The 20452-nt window shown below is 43.0% G+C and overlaps 1 protein-coding gene across 1 annotated transcript in view; it reads left to right on the top strand.

The window, feature by feature from the left end:
• Window positions 1–15855: 15855 nt before the first annotated feature.
• SLC34A1 (solute carrier family 34 member 1) overlaps window positions 15856–20452 on the top strand; it is a 29903-nt gene continuing 25306 nt past the window's right edge. Inside the window, exon 1 of the mRNA XM_060760997.2 lies at window positions 15856–16004. The gene's annotated coding sequence lies outside the window, so the exon portion shown is untranslated. The remainder of the gene's footprint in view (window positions 16005–20452) is intronic.

Consider the following 20452-nt stretch of genomic DNA (forward strand, 5'->3'; position numbering starts at 1 on the left):
CTAAACAGAGCATGCAGGCTCATGGCAGCTGGGAGCCCCCTCCACTCCCCCCAAAAATTGAATGACACAGCAAGGATCCTTCATATTATCTTACTCCCAATGGCTGCATGGCTGCAAAAGAGAAAGAGCAAATTAAGCCCGAGCACTCACTATAAGCAAAGATGATGGAGTTAAATCTGTTATACTTTGGCTGTATCCCGAGAGGCGATAAGACTGGCCAACATATTTTGGTACCTCAAATGTTAGTCCTGTTTCTGGGTATATTTGGCATGCTGATTCCAAAAATGGCACCAATTTTCCCTTACCAGGTCTAGTTTTTGTGATAGAGAACATATACCACAACATATACTACTATGATAACTATATATGAGAAACTAGAGCTGATGCAGTCTATCCAATACCATTTTCTGAAACAGTGCCTCAAAACAATCCCAGAAACAGGCCTAAAGCCAAGACACCAAGAAAAAAATTGTTGGACTGTGAAAATCTTTGGTTGCTGAGGTGTTCCTGAGAGTCTCTCTGTATATCTTAGAAAACTATTTCTTGATTTAAGGCATTAGGGTGCTGGCTGATATCTGAACAGGGGGTGGGCCAGAGATGTCACTGCCTTGGTCCTTTCACTATTGGTTGCTACTTCCCGGCAGATGTCAGGTGGTGCAGTACTGGCTAAACAGTATAATTTCTCCAGTTGTGTAGGGCGTAGACATCCTGTGATAATGCGGCATGTCTCATTAAGTGCCACATCCACTGTTTTAACGTGGTGAGATGTATTCCACACTGGGCTTGCGTACTCAGCAGCAGAGTAGCAAAGCGCAAGGGAAGAAGTCTGTATCTGGTTGTGATCTCCAGGTTGTGCCAGTCAGCTTTCATATGATATTGTTTGTAGCACTTTTTGCTTCTTGTAGGTCACAGCATGGTCCAAGGTAACTCCCAGGTATTTGGGTGTACTGCAATGCTCCAGTGGGATTCCTTACCAGGTAATCCTCAATTACCTGAGTTATTTATTTCGTATCAAAAGCATTGCATAAATTAGTATAAAACTGATAAAAATAGAAGGAGCACAGGTGGCTAAATGTCTTTTGACCAAAAACGGGCAACAGCAATGGCATTGTCTGTAGCCTCCAACAATTCTTCTTCTGTACATGAGTCAGGGCATAGTGGACAAACATAAAGATGTGGAGTTGTCTGTTCTGCTCCACAATCACACAAGGTGTGGGATTCTTTTAGGTAGTGCCATTTTGTGAGGATGTCTTTTGATCTGCCCACTCAACTTCTGAGTCTGTTCAGGGACTTCTAAGTTGCCCATTCTTGGTTTGCCCCTGGAGGAAGCCCCTCGTGAGGGGTCATCCAGTTGGGATTTCCTGGTTTAGCTGCCCAGAGGAATACCTTTGCTGTTGTTGGGGGGACGCCAAGAGGAGTGGTAATTCTCATAAAGTTTTTCTTTGATTTGAGTCTTCTGGGAGGAGGCTGGTAGCCATGCTGTGGGTGGCTTTCACAGTGTTCAACCTTATTTCTCTCACATTTAGCAGCAACTTCCCGTCACACGTCGGGGGGGGGGGGGCAATGCCAGCTAGCTTGTAGAGTTTATCAACAGGTGTAGGTTTAAGACATCCTGTGATTATTCTGCATATTTCATTCAATGCTATGTTCACCTGCTTTGCATGGGCAGATTTATGCCAAACAGGGCAGGCATACCCGGCAGTTGAGTAAGAAAAGGCTACGGCTGATGTTCTTACTAATTTTGGGTCTGCACCCCATGTGCTACCAGTAAGTTTCTGCAGGATGTTATTTTGTGCAGCTACTTTGTGTTTGTTGTTCAAGCAGTGTTTCCTATATGGTAGTGTTCAATCTATGATGACACCGAGATATTTAGGATGAAACAGTGTTCGGGCTGGGTTAACTGGGTTAACCTGGGTTAACTGAACTCAAGCAAGACCATTGACCTTTAGGACAGTGATTCCCAACCTGTGGGTCTCCAGATGTTTTGGCCTCAACACCCAGAAATCCTAACAGCTGGTAAACTGGCTGGGATTTCTGGGCCTTGTAGGCCAAAACGCCTGGGCACCCACAGGTTGAGAACCATTGATGTAGAAGATCTCCCATTCACAAGACAGCCTGGTGTTGTGCTTTATCTGCTGGGCTCGGGAGGCCACTGTTTGAATCCCTGCTCGGCCATGAAAATCCATCAGAAGACCCTGGGCAAGTCACCCTTCCTGGCTCTCCAAAAACCCCTGGGATAGGGTTGCTATGAATGGGTAACGACTTGGAATCCAGCAACAACTTGAGTACAATTGTGGACCTCCCTTCCAAATGAATAAATAAGTAGATACAAGTGTGTCCTATAGGCAGGGAAGTTCTACCATCAGAGCTTCTTGCAGGGATAGAAGTTCTGCTGACCTCAACGTCAATTGAGTGCTGCCCTTCAAATCCTACGACCTTCTTCCCTATCGATTGTTTAGGGATCTGCTGGGAAGAGGAAAGGAGGGTGGGGTGGGGTTGGCCGCCCCTGCTGCCCCCTCCCCAGCTCCGGCTCCATCCCCGCCGCCGCTGCCTGGCATGCAAAGCACGGCTGAGGAGGAGGCAGCGGCTGCGCGCTCATTGGCTGCCCCCGGCCGCATGTCCCAGCCCCTCGCCGCCTGAATGGGAGTGGGCGCCGGGAAGGGAGCGGAGCCGGCACAGGCTGCTGCTGCTGCGATCCTGGACGGAAGGCAGGCGCCACCGAGAGACCCCCACCGGCAGCCAGGTAAGCCGCCCAGGAGGAGGGGCGCCTGGCAGAGGGGAGGGGGAAGGAAGGAGGGAGGGAGCGAGGCGCCTCCCTCCCCGTCTGAGTAAGGGTCTCCCGCCTCGCTCGCCCTGCCAAGGAGCTCAGTGGGAGCACCCTTCTTCCTTCACTGGGCGCCAGGGGGCGCTGTGGCGCAGGGCGGAACTGGACTGGACTACATTGAGGACGGCTTGGACCCTGGCTCTAATGGCCCATCTACACCAGGCATGGCAAACTTGGGCCCTCCAGGTGTTTTGGACTCCAACGTAAGCGGCTGAGGGGGAAAAGGAAAGGGGCTGAGGCTGTTAGGAATGGTAGGAGTTGGAGTCCAAAACACCTGGAAGGCCCAAGTTTTCTCATACCTGATTTAAACTGTTGAAGTTTGACACCACCTTAACCTCTAGGGCTCAATGCTATAGAATTTGGTTTTACATCTTCAGCCTTCTCTGCCAACGACTGTTGGTGCCTCTCCAAACTGTAAATTCTATGATGCCATCGCATTGAGCCATGCCAGTTAAAGTGGTGTCCAATTGCATTAGTTCAACAGTAGATGCACCCCAAGTGCCTCAACTTTCCAGAGCTCTTTAACTGGGTTGGTTGGGACTAATTAGGAATTATGCACAATGACAGGTCAGGTGTATGGTTATTGGTTCATATTATTTTAATATTTATATTAAGATGCTTTTAATGCTTTGTTTTAAATGTTTTGATGTTGTTTATGTCTCATGTTTAATGGTTTTAATTATTTTAATGTATATGCTAGTGTTTCATTATTGTGATTTTTCTTTTTACATGTATGTTGGCGTTGATTTTTTGCCATTAGTATGTTGTAAACTGCCTTGAGTCCCCCCAGGGGTGAGAAAGGAGGTATATAAATTTATTTATTTATTTATTTGCTTTATTTCTATACCACATTTTTCAGCCCAAACATAGTAAATACATAAAATAATAATAATAAACTTTATTTATACCCTGCCACCATCTCCCTGAAGGGACTTGGGGCAGCTAACATGAGGCCAAGCCCAAACAAATTACAATAGAGCAAAAATACATATAAACAAAACAATAACACCAAATAAAATACTTCTTAATTAATAAATACATATGTTTGGGATGTCCTGTCTGCCCAGGACATCCCAGTCCTGGGCAGACTGGAACCAGTTTCTAGGACAACTGGACCTCTTCCACACTGCTCCAATATCCCAGAATCCAATCCCTGATTATCTTCTTATCCCAGATTATCTGACAGTGGAGAGTCATACAATTCAATTTAAATCAGATAATCTGGGATCAGATCCTGGGATATAAGGCAGTGTAGAAGGGGCCTTAATTTCTAGGAGCCTAATTTTGTAGGTGAGTGACACGCATAAAAGCTCCCTGCCTCTAGGAAATTCTGTTTTCCACCCCTTACTCTGTTTTGCCCTCCTTGCCCATGAACAGCCTTCCTAACATGACTCCTGTGTCTTGCTGAGGAATTGGCTGGTATTAGAAGAAGTCACAAGATAAGCCCTGTTGCATGGGGTCAGGTTATTAGAGGGAAAGAGATAAGGGGCATCTCCCTTCTTTCCATTTGTGCCAACCAACAAGAACTTGAGGAACCACCTGTAGATAAATATTATACAACAAAATGCACAAAAGATTGATACCTTTATTGGCTAGTTAAAATGCAGAAAATATCTCATGCAAGCTTTTGAAGCATTACTGACTTCGTCAGACAAAGATATTAACAAACGTATAGAAGGAGAAAAAAAGTTAGAGCCACGGGTCCAGATTTTGTCATAGATGTTGCTTCCATTGTCAGTTAAAATTGTCTGGCAGTGATTCCCAAATGTTAGTCCTCCAGATTTTTGGACCTCAACTCCTAGAAACTTCAACTGTCAGCGATCAGGAATTCTGGGAGTTGAAGTCCTAAAACCCAAACATTTACTGATAATAAATCAGCATTTGCCAGAGTTGCTTAACAGCCCAATTTTCCTTCTTGTGGAGAACAGATGAATCATTTTCTGCAAAGTCAACTGTAAACACTGCACAGATACCCAGAATTATGTAAAAAAAAAAAATCAGGCCAAAAGAGATTGTCAGTAGAAAGGTTTAAGATGCTGGAAATGGAAAAAGACAGGAAAGCCTTTACCTCTGTTTATGTATTGTCTATCCTTGTTAATTGTATAACGGCATTGAATGTTTGCCGTATATGTTTACTGCCCTGAGTATACCTGGGAGAAAAAAGAGTAAAATATAAATAAAATATATTATTATTATTTTACTGACACAAAAACACAGTATGACACAGCAAACAAGATATATGTGCTGGATTTCATATCACAAAATCACAAGTCAAACATTTCACAAGTGTTTAGGACTATTATTATTATTATTATTATTATTATTATTTTACTGACACAAAAATACAGTATGTTACAGCAAACGAGATATACGTATATGCTGGATTCTCAATGCAGGCAGAGGCTAGTCCCCTTCATGGCCATGTGGGGACCAAGGACAAAGAACAATTAAAGTCAGGTAATGACATTTCAACTTCATTAGCAACAGAAAAGTAACTTCCTGGGAGATCCAGGTTGTCCCTGTCCTATGTGAAACCAACTGGCCCATTCTTATGCAGAGAATAAACTTACCCAGTGAACAGCAGGGGGAAGTTTAACAAGAGAAAACTAATGGATTGGAATTTAATTCTTTTGAGACTTTTGCCTCCAACAAAAGTAAAACTCTTTCATTTTGACTACAGTTGGAAAGTTTTGCCTACCCAGCATCTGCCCCCCCCCCCCCCGACGTAACTTTACAGGGACTTCAGGAGATGTCCCTCTATAACAGTGTTTCCCAAACTCTGCTCCTCCAGATGTTTTGGACTCCAGCTCCCACAATTCACAACAGCTGGGATTTCTGGGAGCCGAAGTCCAAAACATCTAGAGCAGCAGAGTTTGAGAAACACTGCTCTAGACCATATTTACTTACTTACTTAGGCGATCCCTCGTTGGACGAGTAAGATGGTCTTCCATTATGGATTTCCTTGTAGGTCCGTATGTGGCTGTGGAGCCCTATTCTTGCTCTGCATCTTCTTCCGCAGTGAGGGCATTGGTTTCCAGGTGGAAGGCGGTCCCGGTCGGGGTTGACTTGACGCGCTTTCTTCCTGGCATGTTTCTCTCTTTCACCCTCCACTCGTGCCTCCTCAAATTCTGCAGCACTGCTGGTCACAGCTGACCTCCAGCTGGAGCGCTCAAGGGCCAGGGCTTCCCAGTTCTCGGTGTCTATGCCAGAGCTTTTAAGGTTGGCTTTGAGCCCATCTTTAAATCTCTTTTCTTGTCCACCAACGTTCCGTTTTCCGTTCTTAAGTTCGGAGTAGAGCAACTGCTTTGGGAGACGGTGGTCAGGCATCCGGACAACGTGGCCGGCCCAGCGGAGTTGATGTTGGAGGACCATCGCTTCAATGCATATTTACTGACAACAGAGTAACGTCTGAGACAAAATGTAGGCCTGTGGCTCTAAAATTGTCACTTTTCTTCCTCTGTATGATGAAGAACCAGTGAAGTTGCAAAAACTTACATGATGTGTTGTCTCTGTTTTAGTTGACCAAAAATGGATCACTCTTTTGAAGATGTTGTTGGATTTTGCTGCATGGCCACCCTTGAATGTGTTTCCTGTAGAGAAGAAGAAGGTGTGCATGATCGAATAGACTCCATATGTTGTTATCAGAAGGATAGATTCCCCTTCAAGGATGTTACTTTTGAAGGGAAAAGTGAGGGGGCAATGGAGGGGAAGAATCAACTACTTTTCTTTCCTATAGCAGCCTTCATACAATCTGCCACATGCTGTTACTGGAAAGACAAGGCATTTAATCCATATTTTCTTTGATGTTAGCACTACTATTCACCACAAGATTACCCATATATGTATACTGGGTTCTAAGAGAGAAGAGGGTGGATATCACTGGTGGTTTCTTAGATGTGCATCTTCTTGCAGAATTGTCTGACCAAAGTGAGATCTCAGAATTACTCACCAGGAAGGAGCCATGGAGCAGAACTCAAAGGTATGTCAGGAAAAATTGAAGTTCATGAGCTTGTTGGGTTGGAGCCCTCCCATGATCTCACAGCTTTGACCATGCTGGCTAAGACTGCAGGAAATTGCATCCCAAAAATATCCAGAGAGCAACTTTCCATTCCCGGTGATTATCCCCCCCCCCCCCCCCCCGGTATATATAAAATCAGGACGCTGAACCTCAACTTCTCCTAAGGGTGAATTTATTCAGTATCATTAGGAGTAGAGCTTGGAAGGATTACTTTTTGAACTGACTACATGTGCTGACGTAACCACAGCAGGATTGAGAATAATGTGGCCCTCCAGATGTTGTTGGATTGGAATCCCATCAGCTCAACTAGCATAGCTACTGGTGAGGAGTGCTGGGAGTTGCAGCCCAACAGCATCTGTATGGCTAAATGATTCTCACCTTTGCCATATTCATTACCTATAAGTGTCTACTTTATGATTCCTAAAATGAAGTGCTAGGTGTTATCTAGTGGTAGGTGGACCATATTTAGTGAAGCAGTGCCCTTGATTTCCTCTTGAAAGGCCTCTGCACCCAGACCAGTCCTGGTCCCATGCCTATATCCCAGGCAAAAGTGAAGGAGGTGCTTCCTTGCAATGGTATCTTTTGCCACTATGTTATGATTTTGAACATGGCTCATTTCACAGACCTATCATGGTGATAAAGAGATAATACAGATATAGACTGCAGTGAGATGGGATCCTGCTTTACAGATGTGTGTGCTCCACTACTAGCTATGTATGTGAATGAAGTACTTCTATGATTCCTCATATCTGTCTCTGAAGTGGCAGCACCAACCTGGGGATTGCAAAAACTTCCAAGGATTTTTAGAGGCGTATTTCCTCCACCTGATCTATCTTTCCTATATCACAGGAACAGTCCAGCTCCCCTCAGAAGCATGTAGTGAAAGCTCGATCCAAATCCACAGAGGAAATGCAGCCTGCCAAGAAGGTAATTATTACAGCCAACCTTACATGACTGAAGAACCTATATTGCCAAGTGAGATCCACAGGTCCTCTGTTGGATGTCTGAGAGCTAACAAGGTTCAGTATGGAAAACTAGCAATTCCAGAGTGAAGTAGAGTTTCAAGGAAGCAGTCTTGCACCAGTGTTTGGGCACAGCCCCAAAATTAACTCCATTGAAAGCCAGCAACTTGGGTTTAGAAAGGATATGGCACACCTATCACTTCCTTAATGCTGGTCACACCACTGCTCTACCAGAACCTTGGAAGTTTATTTACTCCCAGAATCTCCTTCCTTTCACGGCCATAGTTCTTATGGTGGCAAAATGCTATCCTCCAAATGTTGTTGGGCTAAAATACCCAACATTCTTCACCATGCTTGTGCTACCAAAGGTCATGGAAATACCAGTCCAATACAGTCTAGAGCAGTGGTTCTCAACTTGTGGGTCCCCAGATGTTTTGGCCTTCAACTCCCAGAAATCCTAACAGCTGGTAAGTTGGCTAGGATTTCTGGGAGTTGCAGGCCAAAATACCTGAGGACCCACAGGTTGAGAATCACTGATCTAGAGGACCATATTTTACTCATCTTTGTGTAAAGAGTTTCATGACCAGAGGAATGATAACTTAGTTTTTTCTGTGGTCACAGAGGCTCAGGTGAGGGATCCTGTGGTGTATCTTTGTTATCTGAAGATCTGGTCCTCCTTACCTGTGAGACTCAGAGAAAGAGACGGACCTGGAGCTCAGTGGCAGAACCCCTGCTTTGCATCTAAGAGGTCCCAGGATCAATCAATGACATTTCCTTTTAAGAGGGTAATCAGATCACAGGTCATGGGAAATACTCATCCCTGCCTGGGAGTCTTTGGAGAGGTGCTTCCCATCAGAATTTGCAGGCTGGGTGGACAAGATGGTCTGACCTGGTATGAAACAGCTTCCGGTGACTCCATTATTTGCTTTTTTATAGGGTAGTCTCTTGGGAGATATAAACTTTTCAGAAATTAAAGGACCCGTCACAGTTTCGGGTTTGCCCATTACTCCTTTTGTCCAGATATTGTGCATGAACAATAGGATCATGCCATAGTTAAGAATGGGAAAAGTTTCAACTCCCAAGCCACTCTCCCTCAAGGCTGGGAGATTTTGGGAGCTGTCATCCATGTTCTGAAGGGAAATGCAACTGGAGTCTCAGAAGTGCTGTTATAGGCTCCATATTCTAGAGTCGGACTGTCTATAGAGACTCCTTATCAAGGGTATATGTCTGCTGTCCTATAATTTTCGTGTGAAAGAGTTGCCTGTGTTTCATGATATACTATTGGATTGTCACCCTTGATTGGATTGTTTCAGGCTTAAGCAAATTTAGTCCTGGTTCTCATTACAGGCATTCCAAACACCCCAGAAGTCCTTACCAAACCAGATGGATGAAGATGAATCCAAGGTGTGTTTATTGACTCATCCGAGGAAAAAGTCAATTTCCAGCCAGATGCCAGCCCATAGACTAAGGGAGACGTAGGGCTCTTCCAGACAGAGTACAGCATTTGTTGCTGCATTTCACAGGAGCTTTTTCATATGTTTGTGTGTGTGTGATCATGAATACAAGTCACAGACTATTTTCCAGACATTCTTGGCACTAACTGTAACATTTTATTTCACACACTTGAATGGTTTTGTTAAAAAAACAAAACTAAACTCCAGGACATCATTAGGAGTTTGGTCCATCCAAACTGTTTGAAAACAGTAGAAAGTCCTAGATTTCCTTTCTGTTCCTTCTGATTTTATTTTGTTTATCCCTGAATATTTTCTGTCAGCTCTATGTAGGATCAGTGACTTCTTATACCAAGTCCCCAGGCTAGTTTATTTTAGCCGAATATAAAATTAGAAAGAGCAGGAACAAAATCTGGAACTTTTTAGTCACTTTGGATGTGTCCTGCATCAATAGTTTTGTTTGTATCCGTTTTGGGAAGCAGTCAAAACTGAACACAGGGAAAGATAAAGAGAGTGTGATGAAAGGGATTTTTCTTTCATTCTCTGCATTTTCTTCTTTCTCTCCTTTAATATTTTGGAGAATTACAGTGTAGCAAGGCACTAGTAAAATGACGCTTTAGTACTATAACACTATATGATTCCCAAGAGAAACTTTCAAAGTCTAGGTGAGAATCTTATGAGCACCTGGAATGGGATGATAGTGTGGGAAGGATAGAAATAGGGTTGGAGCTAAGCCTGCCTTACAGCAAAATGAGACAACTGCCTCAGGGAGCAGGTGCTGACTGGTGTGAATGGGGCAATGGTAACTGTCCCCAGCCCTTCCCTTTTATTAGAAGACAGGTGTAGCATGCAGGTGGCCTGGACTGCCCCTCCTCTCCCCTGTCCTCCCTCCCTCCCTCCCCCAGGTATGATGATGGACCTTGCACTACCCCATCAATATTAAAGTCTGATTTGGCTAATGGTCCAGAAGGATTCTTAAGTGTAATTGTGTGAGCCACCACCTTTTCCTGGTTTGTATGTTGCAGTTTTATTCTGATTTTTTTTTTTTTACTTTAAATAGCTTTTACATTGTTTTCAGTTTTTTGTGGGTTTATATGCTGGCTAATTTAATTGTTTTTAACTTTTTTTAAAAGTTGCATTCTGTTTAACCTTGTTGTCACTTGGGTTGGGCACCTTACATTAATAAGCAAATATTTCCCGCAAGGCAGCTTAATCTCTTAGGCTGGTCCTGGAGATGTCATGGCAATTGTGGCACTGAGATTCTTAAGAGCTAAAAAATAATGGGTTTGCCTCATTGAACATCCTTCAAAAGATGGCAATGAGGATTCCTGGCTTTCCCCGCCATAGTCACGTCCCATTCTGCTGTGCTCTCCAGGGTTCCTGTCCTGTCCCAGCACCTGGCTCCACTCAGCAAGAGCAGCAGCAGACCTGAGGAACAGGAGATGATTGAGCGTCAACTACCAAGAAGTGGAGTCATGACCATTCCTTGTGCTGTTTCTTGGCTTGGCCTTGTTGCTCTGTCTTTACACCCTTGTGGATGTCCCTGTAGTTCTGTCTGTCCAGCTGTTGCTGTCTGACTGTCTATCTTCTCTGTGGAATGAATCTAGGTCAATAAAGTGTGTTGGAACATCTTTGCTTTCATCTCCTACATATATGCAATCGTCATTTTTACCACCAGGCCCTGAGGATTGAGGCAGGGTGAAAAGAACTGGAGGCCAAATTTTATGAAGTCACTTGACTCTGTCATTTCATGTATGGATGGATATAATGCTATTGTCTCTGTAAAGAATCCGAAAGTTGTTCTTATAAAGCATCAAAGTGCCAGTGGGTTGTGTTTTGATAGGGACAGGCTTCCACGTTTAACAATTAGTGTCTCACTAGCACACCAGGCATCTGCCTTGTGGCGGCGGCTCTTGTTCCTACTAAAGTTCTGTCCATTGATTTCCTTGTTGGTAGTCCTATCATTGGGGAGGGGAAGGTCCTTCATTTCATGCATCTGTTACTTGCTAAAACTAATGAAAAATTCACTTTTCCCATCCCTTGTCAGAAAATACAACCATATATGGAGCCAGACATGTACCTGAGAGTCCTTATGAAGCACCTCCATTTCAAAGTTGTGTGTGTGTGTGCGTGAAGTTATCCTCCCAAAAGAAAACTTGAGCATAGGACTGCTTCAGTCAAGGAAACTTTCCACTTGGCATCTTGTGATGATGTTGTTCTGTAAAAGGGCTGCACCGCATACCCTCCTTGTACATAAAAATCAGCTTTGAAGCATCCATGCCAAAGATAACACAAATAGGGAAACTTTCTATGTGCTTTGGGTGTCAGATGTCTCTGGGACAGAAGGCTCTGAATGGGAAGAAAATACCAAACATTTTGTTCTACTTTCAAAGCCACAGGCCACAAAAGAAGGATGATTCACTGTGCGCCCACAACTGAGGGTGGGAGAGAGAGTGAGAGAATATGAGTGAGTGAATCTTCCTTTTTCTGCAGCAAACACTGGCCCAGTTAACCACCTACCTTCTTGGAAACCCATTGACTTGGCATACTAGAGGGGGCAGGAGGAAGGAGAGATGGAGCGTCAATAGGACGTCACGTTAGGTTTTGGTCAAGGACTTTGGCCTGGCACAGTCAATGAGTGATAGGAATGGATGAGTAGTTTAATGATTGTAAGTGGTATTGAAGAGATGGTTGTTGGCTCTCTGCTAGCACACGCATGTCTCTTTTGGCCAAGGTCTCATGCCCCCTTCTATAAAGAGCTCAAAGGGCTATCACAAGGCAAGAGTCTCAAGAGTTCTACACAAATAAGTCCTTGAGATGATTGCAGCAAATGGGAGAATCTCTGTACCCTTGGGGAAAATCTTTTTGACGTCAGGCACGAAATACATGACTTGGGTTCATACTTTTGAACAGTTTTTACGTTGCTCAAAGCTCAGAACATGAAATGAGTCATGTTTTAGGAGACCACAACAATGCCTTTCAGAGTTCTTTCTCATTCTTTTTCAGATGGTGCAGTGAATAAACAGGCACATGTCTAGGAAAACCAGGCTCACACGCGTTGTACTTTAAAAAAAAACACCACTCCCCCCGGCCAAAAAACCCACTAGAACATGGAGAATTATCTTTTGGACTATAAATTCAAGAATTCCACCACCACCATCACAACTATTTTTAGAGTAAGAACTAATAGCCTGAAAAAGTAATGTTGCATACTCTGGAAAAAAATGCACTTGGAAAATTAAAAAATCTCAGTTGTTATGGAAGTATGAAGCACATGTGATGTAAATAACAAAGTTATGATGCTCATAAAGCCATGTTGCCTATAAATAACAAAAACTATAAAAAATAGAAATTAAAAATGGATTTTAACAGTTGTGTATATCTGGCTCTTGTTTATGTATGTAGCTCAAGTGGACATTTGTTGATTGATTTATATTTAGATTGATTTTTATTTAGACTGCTTTCAGCTAATGGGTTCTCAAAGTGGTTTGCAATAAAATCATAATAAAACACACTAAAACACTTGTTGGATGAGACAACCAAAACAGCCAGATAATGTAGGTACATATGATCATTTTTTCCTAGTTTGACTTGATGAAACAGATAAACCCCTTCCCTTTATCTTTGCATTCTGTTTACTGGAAAGATTAGCACAATTTCACTCAACAGTCCCTGATCTCTCTGTCTAGAAGAGATGCATTTACAAGTGTGGGTTATTTTTTCCCATATCGATATGAGTGAAATATTCATGGATACAATTGAGAGGGATCCATGCATCTATAAGGTGGACACAAGTCAGGTCTAGTCTTTAGTAGAAGCTGATAAAATCTTCACTCCCTACTGTCACTTTGGCTAATTTAGAGCTTCTTGAGTAGGTGGAAAATTGGCTGCAATAGCATGGTTATTTATTCATTTTAATTAAGTGTTTCCGTTTCACCTCCAAGCCCATAAGGACTCCTGAGAAGACGAACAAATAAAAACCAATTAAAACAATACAAAGATAAATACATTTTAAAAATCTGATTAAAACACTTTTTAAAAAAACCTAAAAGCAGTCTACAAACAGTCCTAGAATCAAGTTTTTTTTGTCGTGTTGAGAAACTGCAAGTTGCTTCTGGTGTGAGAGAATTGGCCGTCTGCAAGGATGTTGCCCAGGGGACGCCCGGATGATTTGATGTTTTTATCATCCTTGTGGGAGGCTTCTCTCATGTCCCCACATGAGGAGCTGGAGTTGATAGAGGGAGCTCATCCGCCTCTCCCTGGATTCAAACTTGCGACCTGTTGGTCTTCAATCCTGCTGGCACACGGGTTTAACCTACTGCGCCACCGGGGGCTCCAGAATCAAGTTATGAGACAGTTAAAACAGTAATGTCAAACATTGAATGCCTTGTATATCAGCCCTAGAATCATAGAATCATAGAATCAAAGAGTTGGAAGAGACCTCCTGGGCCATCCAGTCCAACCCCATTCTGCCAAGAAGCAGGAATATTGCATTCAAATCACCCCTGACAGATGGCCATCCAGCCCCTGTTTAAAAGCTTCCAAAGAAGGAGCCTCCACCACACTCCGGGGCAGAGAGTTCCACTGCTGAACAGCTCTCAGCCCTGTTTTGGTTGCTCACAAGAAGCTTAAAAGAGATGGGCCAGCTTAATTTCCTTTGGTAGGGAGTTTCACTACTATCCTGAAGAGATACCCTACATCAGTGGTTCCCAACCTGTGGCCTGTAGGCCACCAGTGGTCTGCAAGAACAAAAATATGGTCTGTGGTCTCACCATTACTACACTGTTGCCTTGAAGCCACAAGGCAACAAGAGTGACTGGTCTTGCAAAACCTTCTTTTACTGCCGAGGCAATGGGGATGTCGGGAAGGGAGAGGCTGACTACCCACTAAAGATTACTACCACCATATCAGCTTAAGATTATTAAATATAGTTTTCTGTGGGTGAGCAGATGGTAACTACTGGGTGGCATATTTTTGTATCCTCCAAGGTCAAGCCAGTCACTTCAAGGATACCATCCATCCATCTTGTCCTTGGTCTACCCCTCTTCGTTTTTCCTTCCATTTTCCCCATCATCATTGTCTTCTCCAAGCTTTCCTGTCTTCTCATCATGTGGCCAAAGTACTTCATCTTTGCCTCTAATATGCTTCCCTCCAGTGAGCAGTCGGGCATTTTTTTCCTAGAGGATGGACTGGTTGGATCTTCTTACGGTTCATGGCACTCTCAGAATTTTCCTCCAACACCTCAGTTCAAAAGCGTCTATCTTCCTTCGCTCAGTCTTCCTTATGGTCCAGCTCTTGCATCCATAGGTTACTACTGGGAATACCATTGCTTTAACTATGCGGATCTTCATTGCCAGTGTGATGTCTCTACTCTTCACTATTTTATTGAGACTGGTCATTGCTCTCCTCCCAAGAAGTAAATGTCTTCTGATTTCCTGACTTCAGTCTGCATCTGCAATAATTTTTGTGCCTAGAAATACAAAGTCTGTCACTGCCTCCACGTTCTCTCTCTCTATTTGCCAGTTATCAATCTGTCTTGGTTTTTTAAAATGTTTAACTGCAACCCAGCTTTTGCATTTTCTTCTTTCACCTTGGTTGGAAGGTTCCTCAGCTCCTCCTCGCTTTCGGCCATCAAAGTGGTCTTTGTACTGTCCTCTGATTAATTCTGTCCAAACCATTCGGCTCTTCCCTCAGACCTGGCAAGAAGTGCCCTCTTCCTTCCAAGGTCTTCAAAAATGATGAATTCTATCCTTGCCTGGCACATGTATTCACATGGCACACACACACTTATGAAAATATAATTATGCAAGTAACAACAGATAGATGGAGAGTGTGCTGGAAAAAGATAATGAGGAAAATAAAAAAGTCAGCTGGATCAGCATCCGTTTCCCCATAGTATGCACCGAGATATTTATGGGGGTTACACAAGCAGCACATGAAAGCATCAGCCCTGTTTGTTCTTAATATGTGGCATCAGAGGTTGTTTTCCTGAACATGGATGTTTCAGTAATTTAGGGTTTAGAAACTCTTTCACAGAATTCAGTCTTGTGTGACACCTTCCAATTGCCTCTTATTGGTTATCACTGGTCACTGATCACAGAAGACTGTTGATGGATGCCCAAAACATAACAAAGTGAGTGGACCGATATCAGTGAGGTGGTGAACCTGCTCTGAGTTTTTGTCAGAATTTTAAAGGAGCTATCAACAGTGCAAAAGCAATTGCATTAATTCTGACAAGGATCTGATGGTCTACTGATTTCAGCGACAGCAGTCCCTACTATCTGGACTGTAACCCAAGGGTCTTCATCAGTTTAGTACGTCATCATAACAAAACTGTTCCTGTTGTTGTTTTACACCTTCAATGGTTTCACATTTTCTTGGCAGGATTTGTTTAGAGGGGGTGTACCATTACTTTCTTCTGAGGCTGACAGAGTGTATAACTGCCCATTCTGTACCTATTCCATCAAAAGGCACCTTAATGTGACAAAATGGAGATGATTGTCCTTTGGCCCTATTATGACTCATTGAACATGACTCACCGGAGAAGTGCTGGGAAAATCAGCAGGAAAAGAGGAAAGGCTCATTACAGATGGACTGGCTCAATCAAGAAAGTGATAATTTTGACTTTGGAAGAGCTGAGCAGGGCTGTTGATGACTCTTGGAGGTCTCAAGCAGTGGGTCACCCTATAGTGAAGATGACTTAATGGCAAATAACAACAAGAAAGCCCATAGCCGCCACCACAATCTGTGTAAGTGAATTCCATAATTAATTATGCATTGTGTGAAGAGGAACTTTTTTGTCTGTCCTAAAGCTACTAAAGAAGTAAATGAAAGGTGAGGATCAATGCAGGGATAAAAATAAATGGCAGTGTATATCAATATAAATGTGTCACTTGAATTTCTAATCTCTAATTTTATTCTGAGTGAGAAAAGATAAATCTATCCACTTTCTCCATGCTATGTACCAATTTATGAACTATTCTAATATTCCCCATCATTTGCTGTATATGTGTCTACTTCAGAATTGTTTTCAAGGCAGAAAGATGCTCCACAGCCCTTCCAGTTGTCCTTTTTTTGTCTCTCAGTCTCTACTAGCTCCATGATACCTATTGTGAGATGTAGCTAGAATGCTACAACACAGCAACACCAGCACCATGTCAATTTTATTTTTAGTCAATTTTCTGACCATTTATGTTTTGACAGTTTCATATTCTATTTCTCAGGCCCACATAGGATAATAATTCTCAGTGTGGGTTCTGACTTTTGTACTGCTGCTTCACGCTAGGTTACATCTGACGTTTTCACAAAGCCCTCCACCACAGTCTGGAGATCCTTTCCCTGCTCGGCCATTGTGAGTTCAGACCTAAATGGGTTATTTCATAGTAGAGCTCACACTTGCTGCCTCAGGTCACATGATAATGACAGATGCTTATAACAGGGTGGAAGGGTGGCCCGTCTTATTTCAAAAGCCTTCTGCAAATGATTGGAACCCTGCTGGAAGTAATCCATCACTCTTTCAATAACATGTTAGGTAGGAAAGAAGAAGAGGGTGTGGAGAGAGTATGGTCCTATACATTGGGCAAAGTGAAGCAGCAGATACTGTGAAACAATGGTGGCAGCTTGTGGGCCAGGCATGTAGCTGGGGGGGGGGGCTTGGGGGGCTTGGGGGGCTTCAGCCCCCCCCCCCCCGAAATTCTCATGGTGGTTCGCGAAAAGGCCTTACTGGTGCATTATTTAAACTGTTATGTTTATTCATATCATGATCTGATCACCATACTCAATATATCCCATATGCATGGGGGTACTGGGGTAATGATACAAAAGGTTTGCTAGGCTAGACCCTCTTTCACTCAGACTCAGCCCCCCCCCCCCCCCGAAACTCAGCCTCCCCGAAACTTCCCCTGAAAAAAATTCAGCCCCCCCCCCCTCCCGAAACGAAATCCTGGCTACGGGCCTGTTGTGGGCCTAATTCCCTGAGAGTTTTGTGAGTTCCTCTGTATTGGCAGATGCAGCAGTGTATGCCACAGGCATTGTTTTATCCCTATAAACTAGATTATTGATTCAGATGTAGTGGAAAATGTCATGTCATTCTGTTAGCTGTCAGTCCACTTAGCTTCCGTGTGTAGTGGTAGAGTCATAAAGTCTTAAGTACCAATTCTCATCATAAAAGTCTCCACAGCAACATTCCCTCTGAGAATCAAAAGTAGATGGCCATCTAGAGAGATCTATCTGTCTACCCATCCTCTCACCTATGTGGAGCATTTCTTTTGCAAAGATAATACTTCTGACTCACTCAAAACCAGACAGTCCCCAAATGCTTTGGATTAGTAAAATGGTGATATAACAGAAAAATACATCCCTGTTGGGAACAGCCATTTGAATGCAACTTTCCTGCTTCTTGGCATTGAATGTTTGCCATGTGTATGCGCATTGTAATCCACCCTGAGTCCCCTGCAGGGTGAGAAGGGCGAAATATAAATATTTATTTAAATAAATAAATTGTGCCAGACATTCCTGAGAAAATGTAACCCTTGTCAGGAAAAATATGCCTAAGGACACATTTTTTATACCTGACATTTCTTGCAGGTGTGTTTGTTTGTGTGTGCGTGTAGCCAGAAAATGTCAACCCCGGCTCATAGTTGTCTTTGCCTTATGGATTGCTTTCATCTTTCCTCTCCTTGACCACTGAAGTGGAATTGATGCTGATTCCCTGGCATTTGCTCACCATGAAAGGTTGTACTATACCATTGCCAGCAGGGCACGTGTCCTTCCTATCAGCACTAACTAATTTTATGTGTGGCCCTGTGATTAAAAGGAAATATCCTTGCCTTCCCAATGTTGATTTAAGTTTTCAGGGGCCTCAGGCAGGCAGCTGTTACCTGTCACCTTGATGCAGTGGCTACATGGAGATTTGCCCAGCCAGGACTAAGCCTGGAAAGTGCCACTTTATTCTTTCCTCTGCTATGGGCAAGGGCTTAGGATAAATGATTCTGCCTTATAATAATCCACCTACCCTAATTCTTGACAATCTGTTCTTTTGTGAAGAGGAAGATTCATTGTGCCTTGGGAATTTGGTAGCCATTCCCAGGGCCATACATATTTAACACATACATACTTGTTCCTTTTGAAACTTCTAAAACTCTTCATGGACATATTCACTCCGCCTTTCCCTCTCTTCACACTCTTTTGTTGTAGTGCACACAAAAGCATTCCTTCTTCAGACTGCAATTCTTCCCAATACAGTGGCTTTAAGCAGTAAACCATGCTTTTGGGTCTTTCTGAAAGTGTAGAGATTAGGTAGTCCTTGGGAAGAAGAGACATTTATATCTCTTTGGGTGGCAGCCTTAAATGTTTGCCCAAAAAAGTGCTAGCCTGCACCATTGATGCATTTATTTGATGCATTTATTAACCGCCATTCTCAGCCCATTATCACCTTTTCTGTGATAATTTGGCCTGCCATTTATGGATGCATATATGTATGTGTGCACATGAAATGTTTGGAAAGACATGGTTATGGAGTGGAATGTGGTGGGGAGATGCAACACAAATGTACTTTTCCCTTATCTTCTATGTCAGTGGTTCTCAATCTTCCCAATGCCGCAACCCCTTAATACAGTTCTTCATATTGTGGTGATCTCCAAACATAAAATTATTTCAGTTGCTACTTGTTAACTGCAATTTTGCTACTGTTATGAATTGTAGGATGTATTTTCATCCACTGGATCAATTTTGGCACTAATACCCAATACACCTAAAGTTACTGGGCATTGACTTTGAGTTTTAGAGTTGTAGTTCACGTACATCCATGACCATCAGCAAATACTGTGTTTTCTGATGGTCTTCACAACCTCCCCAGGGGTTCCTACCCCCAGGTTGAGGAATGTTGTTTTATGTGTACATATGTATGTCCTCAAATTACCTGTTGACTTAAGGCAGCCCCATGAACTTCATAGGGTTTACCAAGCCTCCCTCAAAAGACTCATTTTTCCTTTTATATGTATCTTTTAATAATCTATCTATCTATCTATCTATCTATCTATCTATCTATCTATCTCAAACGTGTTAAAATATGATTTCTGCCAGAATGAGCTACGGGGTCAATCACCTTCCCTTGACCTCTCAGAGGAATTTCTTGGACTCCCGGGGGTGGGGTAACCCTTAATCAAAGACTCGTTGTGTGTCTGGGCACAGCCCAGCAGAAGGTTTATACGCCTTATTTTGACACCAAAAATCTTGAGTACAAAACTAAGATCAGCAACAGCTATCATATTTGTATCTATTCTTCAGGACTTTCTATACAAATTTTATTTTGATATATTGTATTTATTTCCTAAATCTGAAATGTATAAACTGTTTTATAAAACATATAAAGACAGCCAACTCTACATGACCCTGCAAAATAATCTCTGGGAACAGGAAGGTTAAACAAACCCCTCTGGGATCCTTTTCCAAGCCTAACAATTAACCAGTCCCATTGTTCATATATATGCAGCGATCAGTTATTTCCTGCCAGAAAGCTGAGATATTGCTGCCTACAAAAACAAAAACAGTACATACCTTCATAGACCTCTCTTATTCTAGACTCAGACATTGACTATAGAGACATCACCCTTTGTCCCTTGAGCCTTACGCCTTTGTTTTCTGAAACTTCTATCTTTGTTTGGAATGGAACTAGACATTTGAGCCCACCAAAAGCCATGAACATACCTTTACCCTTTGTTTCCCTGACTGTGTCCTCCCAGGGGCGGCTCTGCAGCTGACCGGCCCTTCACTCTTGACCAATTCCCAGCTGCCCTCCTCCCTTGCCTAGCAAACCTGGGATGCATCTTAGCCAGCCTCTTTTCTGGCCAGTCGGGGACAAGAGAGGGAAAAGTCAAACTTAGATAATGTTAACAAATAGAAACTTTCCTGTATAAAAATAATTGTACTTCTCAGTGTGGTGATGCTTGTCCTTTTGGGCATGTCCAGCTGCATCCGTTTTGGGCAGAATGTAATTAAGGCCTCTATCTCTGCCTTCGGCCGTGGTGGGTATGTTTTTAAATATGGAACTCTGATTGTGTTAGCATAAATGCTTGCCAGGTAGGACCCTCACTATCTGTGGTCTTTAGTTCAAATTTGACTTCAGAAGGGGTACTTGTGTAAAGCTTACCTGATATGATTGTTTCATTATCAGTGTACTCTGCTGCTGAATATGCAT

Source organism: Anolis sagrei, chromosome 2, assembly GCF_037176765.1.
Source record: "Anolis sagrei isolate rAnoSag1 chromosome 2, rAnoSag1.mat, whole genome shotgun sequence".
Classification (NCBI taxonomy): Eukaryota; Metazoa; Chordata; class Lepidosauria; order Squamata; family Dactyloidae; genus Anolis; species Anolis sagrei.